Source organism: Anopheles coluzzii, chromosome 2 (assembly GCF_943734685.1).
Source record: "Anopheles coluzzii chromosome 2, AcolN3, whole genome shotgun sequence".
In the NCBI taxonomy this organism is placed as follows: domain Eukaryota; kingdom Metazoa; phylum Arthropoda; class Insecta; order Diptera; family Culicidae; genus Anopheles; species Anopheles coluzzii.
Window position 1 is genome coordinate 105,723,578 of NC_064670.1, and position 13,923 is coordinate 105,737,500.

The window sequence follows — 13,923 nt, forward strand, 5'->3', positions numbered from 1 at the left end:
AACCAGCTTTGTTGGGAGGAAATAATCGTCCCAGTGCTTTCTCGGTTCTGAAATCAATTCTTTAGCAATGCCAATGTCAGTAACATCTTTGGTTTGACTGCTGGCCTGACTCATCGAAGCATCCATTTTTGGGTTTTTGGGAACTGTCTCTGATTATCCATCAACTTTAAATGTTCAGTATCATCTTCCAGGCCACCAATGCCAGGCAACATTAGCCTGAGTATTCATTAACAATATACCATTCCAAGAGGAACAGTTCCTCATGATATTACCACCACACTGGTGGTGTGCTCTTTGGAGCGCACCCACGACTCCGATCCGACTTCGATCCGAACATTGTTAGTCCGATTTCGACTCGGGCACATCCGAACCACTAGTTCCGCTCGGGCGGTCCCCCGTGGTACAGTCGTCAACTCAAACGACTCAATAACATGCCCGTCATGGGTTCAAGTCCAGAATGGACCGTCCCCCGTAGCAAGGATTGACTATCCGGCTACATGGTAATAAATTATGTCTCGAAAGCCTGTATAGACCGGCATATCCGCGTAGAACGTTACACCAAATAGAAGAAAAAGAAGAAGAAGAAGTTCTGCTTGGAGCCGGCGTAGTCCGGAGTCGTCCGGAGTCGCCCTAAGTCGTTCGGAGTCGTCCGGAGTCGTTCGGAGTTGGAGTTGTCCGGAGTCGTTCGTAGTCAGAGTTGTCCGGAGTCGTCCGGAGTCGTCAGGAATCGTTCGGAGTCGTCCGGAGTCGTCCGGAGTCGTTCTTTGTGTTTTTTGTGTTTCACTTTGCGCGTGCACTTCGTATACAGGTCTTTGTTTCGAAGGCCGACTCCGAACGATTCCAGACGGCTCTGGATGACCCCGACTTCGAACGACTCTGGACGACTCCGGTTGATTCTGGGCGATTACGAACGACTCCCGATAATGCTTGGGAAGGTAGGTCTTCCGGAGTCAATTCCGAAATTATCGGAGTCGGATCGGAGTCGACTTCGGATTTTTGCCAACTTTACTCATCACTACACCACTCTATTCCTTGTTGATAGTTTACAGTAATCATCAAAGTACGACTTTGAAGAGCCACCAGCGCCTTGCAAATTGACTTTAATGTCCTTCTGTGAATAATTCTTAATGACCATCGTTTTTAGGGACGATCATTTTTTATACTTGAATTCTTCCTCCTATTTGTGCAACTCAATCGCTAACTACAGTATTTCACAAGGAAATAAAAACGAACAATATCATGTATGCCACCTTCCGGATGTCATAAAGTAAAACAAACGCATTAGTTGCACATTTGTACACAATGGGTAGTTGAACAGAGGAAAAAAATAACACGAAAAACCCGCCTTGTACACAATCGATCAACAAACGTTTAATTGATGCTTTCAAGGCAATCGGACTTGCTTAGGCAAACTAAACTGCTAAATGATTTCCATTCGCTTGCAAAACACAGCAATCCTGCGTACCCGTAAGGCGGAAAACAACAAAACCCTTCATCAAACACCACCATCAACATATCAAAGTGTAATTGAGGGTTTCAATTGAAATAAATATGTGCCCCTTGCGCACACCGACGCCGGCGAAGCTTTAGCGCCTAATTGCACAATTACTGGTGACGGCGTGCGCCACCTCGTCCGCATGATGATTTGTTTTATTTATTGCACTCGCGCCTGCAAGATCGCTGTCAGTATAGTGCGGAGGACTGCTGCTACGTAAGCATTGCTACACGCTCAGTTTACCTTGCTGCCGGCCATAAGCAGCTTCACAAGCACTCGCCACGCCAATTCTCAATGTGTCATTAGTGCAAATATTTGCATAAAGTATCGGTGATATCGGCCAACAATCGACAAGTGCATAACACCATAACCCTTCTTACAGTCCCGTCGTTCGTGGGTTTCATGGGTGCACTTTGGCGGCAGCTGTATGCCGCAGGGATACAAATCAATCGTCACCTTGCTAAACGCGGGTGCAAGGAATGTTTCGTACTTACCGTTTTCGCATCTCAGGGCTTTGAAGCGGGAGGAAGCATAAGACACTTCAACAACATTGCCGTACGTACGCCGTGACCTTCTCGGGAGGGGGGGAAATAAGAGCGATTTTGTTTTTTCAACCCGACTTAGGAACACACTTCCCCACAACACATAAATTCAATTAACGTCACGAGTGCATGTTGTCTTTACGTTCGTTGTGGTAGAGAATGGTTTTACGAGGACACTACACCACAACGGGATCTCTGACGTCTTCGTCGTGCATACTAGCTGCTCCCGTGTTATGCTGCACCCACCGTGCGTTCCGTTTCATCTTTTCAACTTTCACGCACACTTTCACCCTCCCCGGAGACAGTTCGATGTGAATTGAATCATTTAGCCCAATTTAATCGAGCAAAGTTGAAACGATCTCGTACATCGCACTGGTCCCAGGGGTGAAGTGTGGGTGAATGGAACATTGTCACGTTTGGTTCTGCCCAGTGGCCCCCTGGATTGGATGAATTGGATTGCAAAAGGTATATTTTTGGGGGAAAAGCGAGAGCAAAATAGATAGTCATAATTAAATTTCGTACGGATACGGATGGGAATGAATGTTTTATTGAATTATTACCCTTGTCGTGTCGTGGTGAACTTCGTTCGTAGCTAATGTTGCAAAATCCAGCAAAATTCTTTAACTTAACTTCAGGGCTGATTGAACGTATTTCTAAGAGACATATACTTCAACGTTAAAGAATGTAATCAAGTCGCAAATGTTATGTCTAGCGCTACGTTTGGGGCATTGCTAAGTTGTCTCATTGATATATTGTCAGATGCAAGTAATTGAGTTCCGCACCATAATTTCCCACCCCAAGAAACTCCGTTTAAATCCACGTACATTTTGTTCAGATATCTTCGGGAATATGCTAACACGTCATTCACTGGATCTTTTCTAATCACCTTCATATACAAAATAACATAAATTGAAGTAAAACCGGGGTTCAATTAGATTAAGAGTTGGCCTAGGTGCAGGAGTAGTTTCAGTGCCGATATGGACTGGAATTATAGAATCACAGTCGATATGGATTCAGTAGCAGTTCCTTAGTATCAGTACGGATTTGGGATCTATTCCAGGATCGGCATGGATGTGTTCTGTGTAAGTTCCAGGAATAGTGAGGGTTCAGGGCCAATAACAGAACCGGCATACCTCAAGGAATAGTTCCAGGACCAGTAGGATAAGTTCAGGACTGTTATGGATTGCGAATCAGTTCTAGAGCAATTTTGGGTTAGGGATCAATTGCATAAATGGTTTGGATCTAGCCTCAGCACTGATGTATGATATGGATTAGTATCTGGATCGGTCATGGGTTCAGAATCAGTTCCAGGAACAATATGAAACCATCACTATCAAATCTACGTGTGAACTATATTGTTTTAATCCCTGTTTCGATAATAGATAAAACTCCATTACACAGCCTTCTGATAAAATTCCGATGTCATCAGACAAACATGGACAACCTCTCTTAGGCATTGAGCACCATCCAGATGCAATAACTTGTTGTCTTTGGTTAACTTCATCATCAATATCTCGTTATTATTCAGAGTTCTGCTTGTGATGTAGACCTAGACCTAGATATCGTCCAAACCTTGGTAGTAACGCTGACATGACCAGCTTTCGTATCCATAAATAAAACATAAGATTAGAGAAATGAATATCAATGAATTTGTAAGAATTAGGAGGATAAACCCTTATTATGGATTCCTACAAAATAATTGTTCATCAATGCCACTGTAATCATTTGTTACCGTTACCTGGATCAATAACTCACACAAACCTTTTCCGCGTTTTTTACTCACGCCCTACTTAATCATACCCACCGACGTTTGATCCCACCAAACTTTAATTGAATTTAATATTCCGCTCAGTATATCCTTTTCCCATTTATCGTTTCCCTTTTTGCAACAAAGAAAAAAAGACAAACGCAAAAAATCGTTAAATTTAAGCCGGCATTTGTGAGACTAACCCGTTAAGCAGCTCCAATTTCTTCGTGCGAAACATGCCCGCCAGTTCTTCCGGTTTGTAGCAATCAGGGCAAATGATGGAAGTGTGAAGCCGGGGGAGAAGTGGTGAGAACGGGAGGTCACAACCCCACGCCCGTCCCACTGTTTTATCTTGCCATCTGAGCGAAGGACGAGAGCGGGATAAATCACCGTCAATAAATCATGATGAGTTATGGTCGCGATTTAGCAGAAGGAAGCTGCTGATATCTTCGTGCCATCCAGGTTACTTTCTTGTTGTGGCATTACATTTTTGTGTTTGCTGTTGATCATTATTTGCCAGCTGCAGCAGGTCGGGGAGTTCTTTTCTTTTCGTTGTTGTTCTTGTAGCTTATCTTTTGGATGGATGATGTACCGCTAAGCTTCAGAATTTACCTTTCACAAAATTCGCTCTCCAACTGCATCCGGTTGCATGCCAACGGGAAACGTGGACAAGATTATCGACCAACCACCAAGTGTCGGTAGTGTTTGCTGTTGCGGAAGCGGATAAAAAGCGGACGAACGACGAACGGGAAAACCAAGCAGCACAGGGAGGTGTGGTTTTGTTGTCCGTGTTTTACGTTATTCGGTAATAAGATCTCCTACGGTGGCTACTGCTCCGGAACAAATTGACCATCTGATTGGGGGTGATGGTGCTGCTGCTGCTGCTGCTGCTGCTGCCCAGCCCTAACCTTCATTCATACCGGCCAACATGAAATGTTACACCGATGTGTCCACCAAACGCCCGTTTTCGCCCATGCGAGAATCTGGAGCAGCGCACACTATCCGATGGCGAATAATTATCGGGTTTATTTATCGTGCCGCGTCGGCGTGTACCGGTCGCGATCCGACAATCGGTACATAAATGGCGAGGGGTAGGGGGGGGGGGGGGTGTTTTGCTGTTTTAAGATTGAATCTTAACTACCGCATTGTTTGGAACAATCGAAAAAATCGGAGGCAGGATAGCGTAACCATTTGCCCCTTGGGCGATGGTGTGCAGTGGGAGTGCATTTAACCGTTGACTTTTGCCGGCTGCATGAGGAATGCATCGCTCAGATCAATCGATTACTACTAGACCAGGGTGGTGCATGAGTTGTTGATGTATGACTATGACCTTTATCAGTCCGGGGGGATCTTGGAAGGCTTAAAATAGCTTCAGGAGTCAATTGCTTCGGTAAAACCTGCTCGTGTTAGATTAGAGTTATGATTGATGAGAAAGAGGCGGCATGCACTAATTGTTGCTCTCAATTAGCTAAACAGGGATTCAACTTTAAGAGTTCTTTATTTATAGATAGAAACGAAAAAAAGGTATTGAAAGTTGGGAACAGCTTCATAAAACAATAATATTGGGAATCTGCTTTAGAAATATGGAGAAGACGGAAGCCTGCAATTCTAGTCATATTCTGACTGGAATCTAGCAATAATCCCAATTGTATCTTACTTACAACTTCTCAATCAGATGAACTGGAGTTTTTGGATGAGTTCATGATTTTGGATTTGACATCCTATCAGTGTGTACTATCCATATCCACTAAATACTACATATCCACTTATCCTTGTTGAAGAATCGAACTCTAAATGTCTTTATCGAACTCTAAATGTCTTTATCTCAACCAGAAATTTCCCCGATGGACATCCAATTCATTTGAATACTCTTCGATGTAGCAGTGGAGAATTTCTACATTTGTACAATAGAAACATTTAGAATAGAAACATTTTTAGATAAATTAATTTTGTTAAATACTGAACGATCGTTATCTTGTCAAAGCAAATCATATGGCAATATCAGGCTTTCAGATCTTTCGGCATCTTTTTGGCCAGTGTCGGGTTTTCAAAACCATTTAGTTAGATTCGAAATGATTGCAAATCGGAATGGATAGTCCGGATCTAACAAGCCGTTTTTGATAGACTGGTTGTGTCTAACAGTCTTCCAGTTGTTACCAAAAACACCACATTTGTGTAGCAAACAACATTTTTATGTTTGATTTTTTTTAATTGCTCTTCTTTAGAACATACACGCACAAATCCATATGCAAATCATACAATTGAAATATCAGCCAATTGAAACAACGACAAAAAACAACAATCAACAACTCCACCACCAACGGCCATAAAGCGTTAAAATTGAAACAGAACCAACGCCACGACACTTCATAAATAAGCAACATCATTTTGGAACAATGAACGATTTGAATGTTTTCAAAACCAAACCACAACCACAAACGCATGTTGACCGCACAGCCACAGCTAGCGCGAAACGAAACTTGTGGCGGCAGCTGAATGAACTGTTTTGTTTCACAAATTGAACACCAATTTTATGAGTTTGTCGGTCCTTTCGATGCCTGCGTTCGATGTGTTGCAAAACCCCATTCCCTTTAGCCAATATGCATTGACACGTAGATGGATGGATGGATTGATATTGTGGCCGATTTTCCAACACGTTTTGAGCTGGACGTTATCTTCCTCTTTCCTCTACTCATGTATTCTACAGACGATTCTGCCAGCATCAGCACTGGTTTGGTCCCCGTTTTATGATTATGATTGCGAGATTCGTGCTTGTTTGTGGAGCCGGATTGTTTTGTTTTAATTTGCAGGGTGTGAGAAGGTGCACTAGCAACACACACACAAAAACTGGAAGGCAATAAAATCAGTGCCAAAAGTAGCAATGGCTCGTCCTCCCCCAGTGCCTATCAATTCGTAACAATCGATCATAAAACATAAATAATAAAATTCGTTTTCGGGCCGATTGAACGATTCCCTCTCTCTCTCTCTCGTCATTTGTGTCCCCGATATGGTGGCGCTGGTGTGAAAACACTTGTCGCGCGCGCTCGCGGTGCCTTTTTCAGGGAAGATCCGGAATGATTGGTAAGATTGGAACACACAATTCAATGCCCGAAGCCTTGAACTTTGAAAACGGTTGCGCTTTAGATGGGAGACGAGTAAGTTCAATAAACTCGAGCTGCTCCGGTTTCCGTTTTATTGTGCTACTAAACTAAAGAAAGAACCAGAGAGAGAGAGAGAGAGAGAGAGAGAGAGCGTAGGGAATGGAATGGTGTCCCCCAAAAACCGGAGGAAACTTTTTAATGAACGATTTCTGGCAATTGGAAGACGCCAGCGCACAGGCTTTCGACTCCGTTTAGCAGCAGGATCAATGAAGTTTATGTGGTGGCAACAAACATGTTAACACGCACCACACTTATCAACTCACTAATTAACCTTTTTGTGCCACAACTGGCTGTTGTGTCGAAAGCAGCAGTTGTGTGTAGGCTACGGGGTTCAATGGAGACATAAATTTAAGGGTCGTTTCAAATCGCCGTTTAGCGCCTTTGTGACATTCCAAGTTTCGGAAATAATCACGTTCGTCTTCGTTCCAGTGGCGGTTGCTTTACAGCGTGTTCCAAAAGCGATAAAGATAGCACACAAAGATTAACTTGTAGCTGCTACTTGTAGATTAGCGACTCCGTGGGATGGAGTACATGATTAAGAATAAGCAGAAAGTAATATTTATTTATTGTGCATATTTTGAAGTGTGGCAGTTGTTGGTGGTTTGTTTGTTTAAAGAAAAGAGTTGGTATGTTGAGATTTATTTGTTATCTTAATTGGAATCATTTAAGAGTAATCTACAAATAAAGTGAAGTATCATTAAATGTGTTAAATCACATAAAACCCCCATACCTTTAGGTTCGTCGATATTAGTGGTCCATCAAAAGGCTACACTGTGTCTTAGCAGGATTAAGCTGAATAAATGTGTATCTACAGTGGCGCCCACCTAATGTCAGACACCTCATATTTTCACCTATTATCGAACTTTACGGCTTAGGTTATTTAATACGTAGATGGCCCCCCAAACTAGTCGATTGACCTTTAATAACTAATCAAAAGATTTAAGAACCATATTGGTCAACATTGTCATTGTGGACCGCATAAATTGCATACCTTTTATTACATTGATGCATATTGTTCAGAGATTTTAAAAGATATCGGTCTAATTTTTTCCAACGACATAGAGCGTCCGCACCAATGGGTGAAAATAGTTCTCCAATAAGTGGTCTAGAGAACTGTCCAGGGTGCCACAAAGTCATATAATAAGAGAAAACATAAGGTGTCCGACTTTAGGTGGCCGCCACTGAACATTGAAATCTCTCTGAGGTGAATCTTCAAGGGACCGTCAGCTTAGAGAGATATTCATGTTGAGGAAAACTAATTAAGGTGTTGCTATGAAGTATCCCAGAAACCACGGGAAAAAATGGCATCCTTTGACCAATAGTTTAGTGAACCATCATCCAAAAATTCATCCTAGAGAATTTTGGCTACCAAATCGCATATGCTGCTTCAAGAACATTTACCTTAGCGAGACACAAAATGTATGGAATATGACGGGACCGTCAAAATGTTAATCTGAAAGAAACAATTAATCTTGATCTTAGAGAGATTTTACTGTAAATGTATACGAATTGTATATAATTCTTTGCTTTGCTCAATAATATCTCTTACAATTTAATACAACTAGATACTGTAATGAAATAGTGACCAAGCATTAGTATATCGTTTATAGTTCCTTGTTACATCATCAACGAAAGATCAGTTTGAGATCGTTTCATTTAGTTTCATTTTTTTATGATGCATACACTTGACTTGTTTCACTTTGTGGAAAGCTTCAATTGCACTTAAAAGCGATTTGATGCGCCTCGCAAAGTGTGCAGATGTGATGACTTTGCAATAAATTAATAGCGCACGCGTGTTTTATTTCATGTTGTGGCCAATGTATAATCCCACAGGAAGACCTTGCAATATCAACCGTTTGTGAAGAGTTTGTGAACAATTATATCGTCATTTTTATAACTCTTTTTGGAATTCAATGTGTGAATTAGAGTTGCAAAAGATGATAGATGTAGTGTTGCAGTAAATGGTTAGATTGGAGGCTTGTGACTACACACTACTTCAAGCGATAGTGCATTGGAACTTTGATTAGCATTTTAGGAAATTGATACTAACCAATCACCAACAAATGTGTAAACACAGTCACGAAATACTTCTACTAAACATGTTTGCAATTCTGCGAATCTATCCCTTCAAACAGATTAGTTTGGTTCGCACCCTATTAAAATGGGCTACCCAGAACAGACATCAATTCACGCCAAACTTGAAATCCAACAAGTGTAATTTGCTCTATTTTCGTGAACCGACCAACAATCCATAAACCACCTGCCCACGTGCCCGGAAGGAAGTGAATCAGCCGTTGACGTTCCTCGAAAATCGGATGATGATGATGTTCATCCGTTCCCAGTTCCCCTGCATTTTTATCGGCTCGTCGAGATGAGCCGCGTGTTCAAACCGCAGCCCGTGCCCAGTCTCCTCAGTTGTTTTTGTTGCTGGTAATGAAAGATCAATTCTGCGAATCATTTAAATTCCTTCATTTGCATGCGTGACCCACGAGACGTCGCTGGTCCGTTCTGTCCGTTGCTAACGATTACGTCGTCCGTGTTTTACTGCACGGCTCCCATTGCGTCATGAACACAGCTGACATCATGTTCTGCTCGCGGGTTGGCTTGAGGTTCACTGCAAAGCACGCGCGACGACCAAGACCAAGACCACACCACGACCACGACGTGCAGCGTGCCGGGCGGTTGGCTCTCGCGATCCCGGTGCGGAATTGGTCAGGGTCAGTTGGTTTGGCGTTAAGTCATCGGTTAAAAATTTTATCCCTCGTGAGCGAGCCGAGTGTGAACAATTTCGGTACGGAATCATAAATCTCGTCGCCGCTTGCGTGCTGCTGCTCTATTGACCTACCGTTGGGCGTGAAATGAAAGCGGATGTTGACGGTGGATGAAAAATTGAAATGCAACACACTGTCGTAAAGGGAAAACCAAACCCGTCCGCCCGCCCGCCCGCCCGCCCGACCCGAACCCGTTAACACGCGTACGACGACGACACAAATGAATAATAAATTACTCACAGACGCCACTTTCTTCGTCTGCGGTGCGCGATGAAGATGGATTTTCCCCTCTCCTTGTGCCATGTTTTGTTCCTCAGTTTAACGAAGCAATTTTCCGATTGTACTGACCATGATGAGTTTTCCTTTTTTTATCGCTTCCTCTCATCCAATTCTTTGCTTTTAGCAAAGAACGATTTCGTCGTCGTTTTGCAGCACCAAAACACCAGAGCAACATATGTTTTTTCACGCGCCAGTTTATTTACCCACCGGTGTGGAACATTTTGGGATGTGTTGTTTCAACCTCGATTCCTTCCGTGAAATGTGAATGGGGGACGTACACACGCAATGCCTCATCGATCATAATTACGGACCGGCACGGCAGTACGGTTCTTCGCGTGTGCGCCTCGTCGTACCCGCTTTGGTCGCCGGTAAAACGAGCGCGCTAATCGAATTAATTTGACAACATCCACTAAACCAATTTTTGGTGTCAGTGGATCTAGATGGGATATCGTTGGGTGGTGTGTATTTTTTGGAGCGATTAGTTGTAAGCAATTTGTCGCGATTAAGGGAAGCAGTACAAAGTGAAGGAGACACACATAAACGCCTTAACATTGTTAAAAATTAGTTGAAGATCGTTCGCCATTGTCACACTGTCCGGGTTTGGAAAGCTTAAAAAAGTGTTTTAAAAGGACAAAAACAAGATCATCTACGAAAACAATATGAAATACAACAATGAGCTCAAAACAGGCGTGTTAGGCTGTAGTTAGTTTACACATCTTACATCTGTTGGTAGCTATATCATCTCAAGTCATCCCGATTTCAAGTCTCAAGAAATCATCGGAAAACCCATTCAATGGAAATCTCAGTTATGAAAAAATCAACATAACATAAAACCTGACATATATAAAAACTGAACTGACGCAACTTTGATCAAATGACGTAAGAAAAATTAGGGTCAACAGAGGACATGGTAGCAACTAGATACAACTCTGGAGCTGTGTTTGATGAATGACATAAAAATTCCAACCTTAAATTCGTTGACTAATCGCTCGGTTTTATGCACCGCAACAGCATGCAACACACCAAACGGTTGCGCTAAAACGAATCTAGCAAAAGTCGAGCCTTGGTGGCAGTTGGTGGCGAGTGGGATATACCGAAACAACTGTGATCGGCGTGCTAATTCAAACAAGCTCATCTTTTTGCTGCAAATCGGATTGCCAAACGCATCTCTCCCCGTTTTCTGTGTGTTTGTCTACTAGTAAATCGGCCACACACTCTTCCCTCCATCGGCTGCAGATCATCGTAGCGCCAGACGATATTCATTACGATCCACTCTACCCCGGGGTCGACCGTTCTTTGAATGATATCATCCTAATATCGCCGCCTGCATTAGTGGTGCCACATGCCGCACACACGCGTCATCCAAACACGCCCTTCCCACGGGGTGGTGTGGTCAGTGTTTGTGTGTTGTCCATCGAAAATATTAGCGGGGCCGCTAGAATCGTGGTAAACATGCAACTGCGTCCAAAACGCGAGAGCATGGTCGAGCAGTTTTTACGTTGTAATTTCACTTTTTTTCCTTTTTTTTCTTGCGTTACTGTCAATGTTTATTCTAACTCGACTGCGTCTGACCAGATGCGGATTAGTTTAATGTGTGTGTGTCCGTATGCATGGTCAGGGAAAGCGTTGTCGCTCGGAAGGGGAACGAGTTTTCCTCATTTATACATTGTGTTTGCATTTTTTGTTTTGTTTTGTTTATAAAAATGGCGTTGGCTTCATCATTCAGTCAATGTCTGAAGCGCGCTTGACATCATGCGAATAGAATGCAAGATTTGAATGTTTAAAAATAAAACATAATACTTCCCTCCGCACATACACTTTGGTCTGGAATGTCCAAGTGGCCTAGTTATGATGAGCTGCGTTTTATAGTATGGCGATCGTCAAACAGATCGTTGGGGGAAGAATTCATTTGCACAGGAACGGCGCTCTTCGCAACATCGATCGATCTACGTCTGTCGTGAGCAGCTGAGGAATTTGAAGAGTCGAAAAATAAGTCCCAGTAAGACCCAGTGTGTTGTCTCGAAGCAATGTCATTCTAAAGGCTTCAGGTTTGAAAATGTGTCCCAATAGGGCCCGAAAAAGATTTAATGTAAACATATCAATACTGAAAGTACTATTTGTTGATGTTAGGAGCAGAGAAAGTAGAAATCTGCAATAAATATGTCACAACAGCGGCATCTACCAAGAACAAGCATCAATAAACAAGCTCAGCCTGATGGTATGTCACTTGTAAGCAAGCACTTGAAATTGCAACGAGACGATCAAGCGCAGCGGACGAATGTAAGAAAATAAAAATATTTGAAGCTAAAAATAATGTTTTCCACCATGTGAATATTGTCTATCAGGTGATGTTGATATGGTATCACCGTATGGATACGGTGAAATGCCTTTTTTTGCGCTACGTTCGTGTGATACGGTCTGCAGTTGTTATATTTAACTGCAACTGGTTGGTTTGAGATGCTGTTGAAGGCAGAAAATCGATTTTGTTTCACTTATTGGTTGTAAGCCTTCATTAATATGGTTAGCTGTGTAGGCTTCAGTTGATCAGTTGAATATGGTCAGTTGATTTGTTTGTTAACGTAATCGTTTATGCGTAGGTCTGTAACAGTTTGCCCATGTACCCAGATAGCGCTGTTTTATCACATCGATTTATGTACACCTTACATCAATTTGAACTGCTGTCAAGAGCAGACTAAGTTTTCCTTTCCATTTTGATAAATTACCAATAAAGCTATCTACATCGCTCGTAATTTCTTGATGTGTTTTCATCAGATATTACAACTGAAGTACATCCTTCGTGTAGTTGGTCGTACGTAAATAATTCCAATCGATAGAATCGATGAAATACGGCAAACGAAGAACAATCTATCTCAGCTGGATTCATCTTCCAAAAAAGAACCATTCAAGTGCCTAGTGCCAAGTTGTCATCATAATTTATACAGTTTGATCATATTCAATCTTATGATTCTTCCTCTGTACCTGACAGTGATTTCAAGTATGCATAAACTGTATGCGATTCTTACTCAATTGCTACAATATTGCTACATTTTGTGTTGAAGACTATGCCATTGCTGTGCTAATGAATGAGCTTTAAATTAAACCTTAATCGACGACAGAGAATCATAGAAATAGCATCCTTAGATGAACTCGTGTAAAGCAACACGATGTTTACGATACGATACGGAAGAAAGTGATCTCGCGTGTCGCAATTACGCAATCGAAGTTCTAAGCGCGCCCCAATCCCTCTCCCCTGCTGGAATGTGGCAAAGCGCTTCAATCGTTGCGATATCAATTAAGCAAACATCAGCGCGATTGCTCGTGTGTGTGTCTTCATGTCCATGGAAGCCGGAGGAAGCTGGTGAGCTCACACTGTACACCACCGCACAGGGACAGTAATTGACAGTTCACGCGGTATCGTACGAGCAACGCAGACGCGCGATGCACCCCGAGACGTGTCTCACCACTGACCTAGAACCGTAGAAGCGCAACCCGAGAGTCAATGAAACGTGTTCCATCTGTTCCCTATATGCCCGTTGCTCGATGTTGGCCACGCAGCGCTGGCACCACTTTCGAGTGAAAGCAGCTCAGAATTGCATCAGAACTGGGATGTTGGTGTGTGTGTGTGTTTATCGACCAATTGTGTATCGAGGAATCTTCACATTCCACTCACTTACCCGCTGCTAGTTCTATCTGCTTCCATCAGCCAGAAAGCAAGTGTCAGAAATGTAAGCGCAAAAGCGCAACACAGCCGCAAACGATTGCAAAAGCTTTATCTCGTGCGCATAGTTGCAATTATTTGCAATGAACTCTGCAATGAACACGCGCTGGAATCGGTCAGTCGATCGTGGGGTATTTTTGAAGGAGGGTTTGTTACCATTGTGGAAAGATGAATTTATATCTCTTTTTAATAAATTAATTGATCGCACTA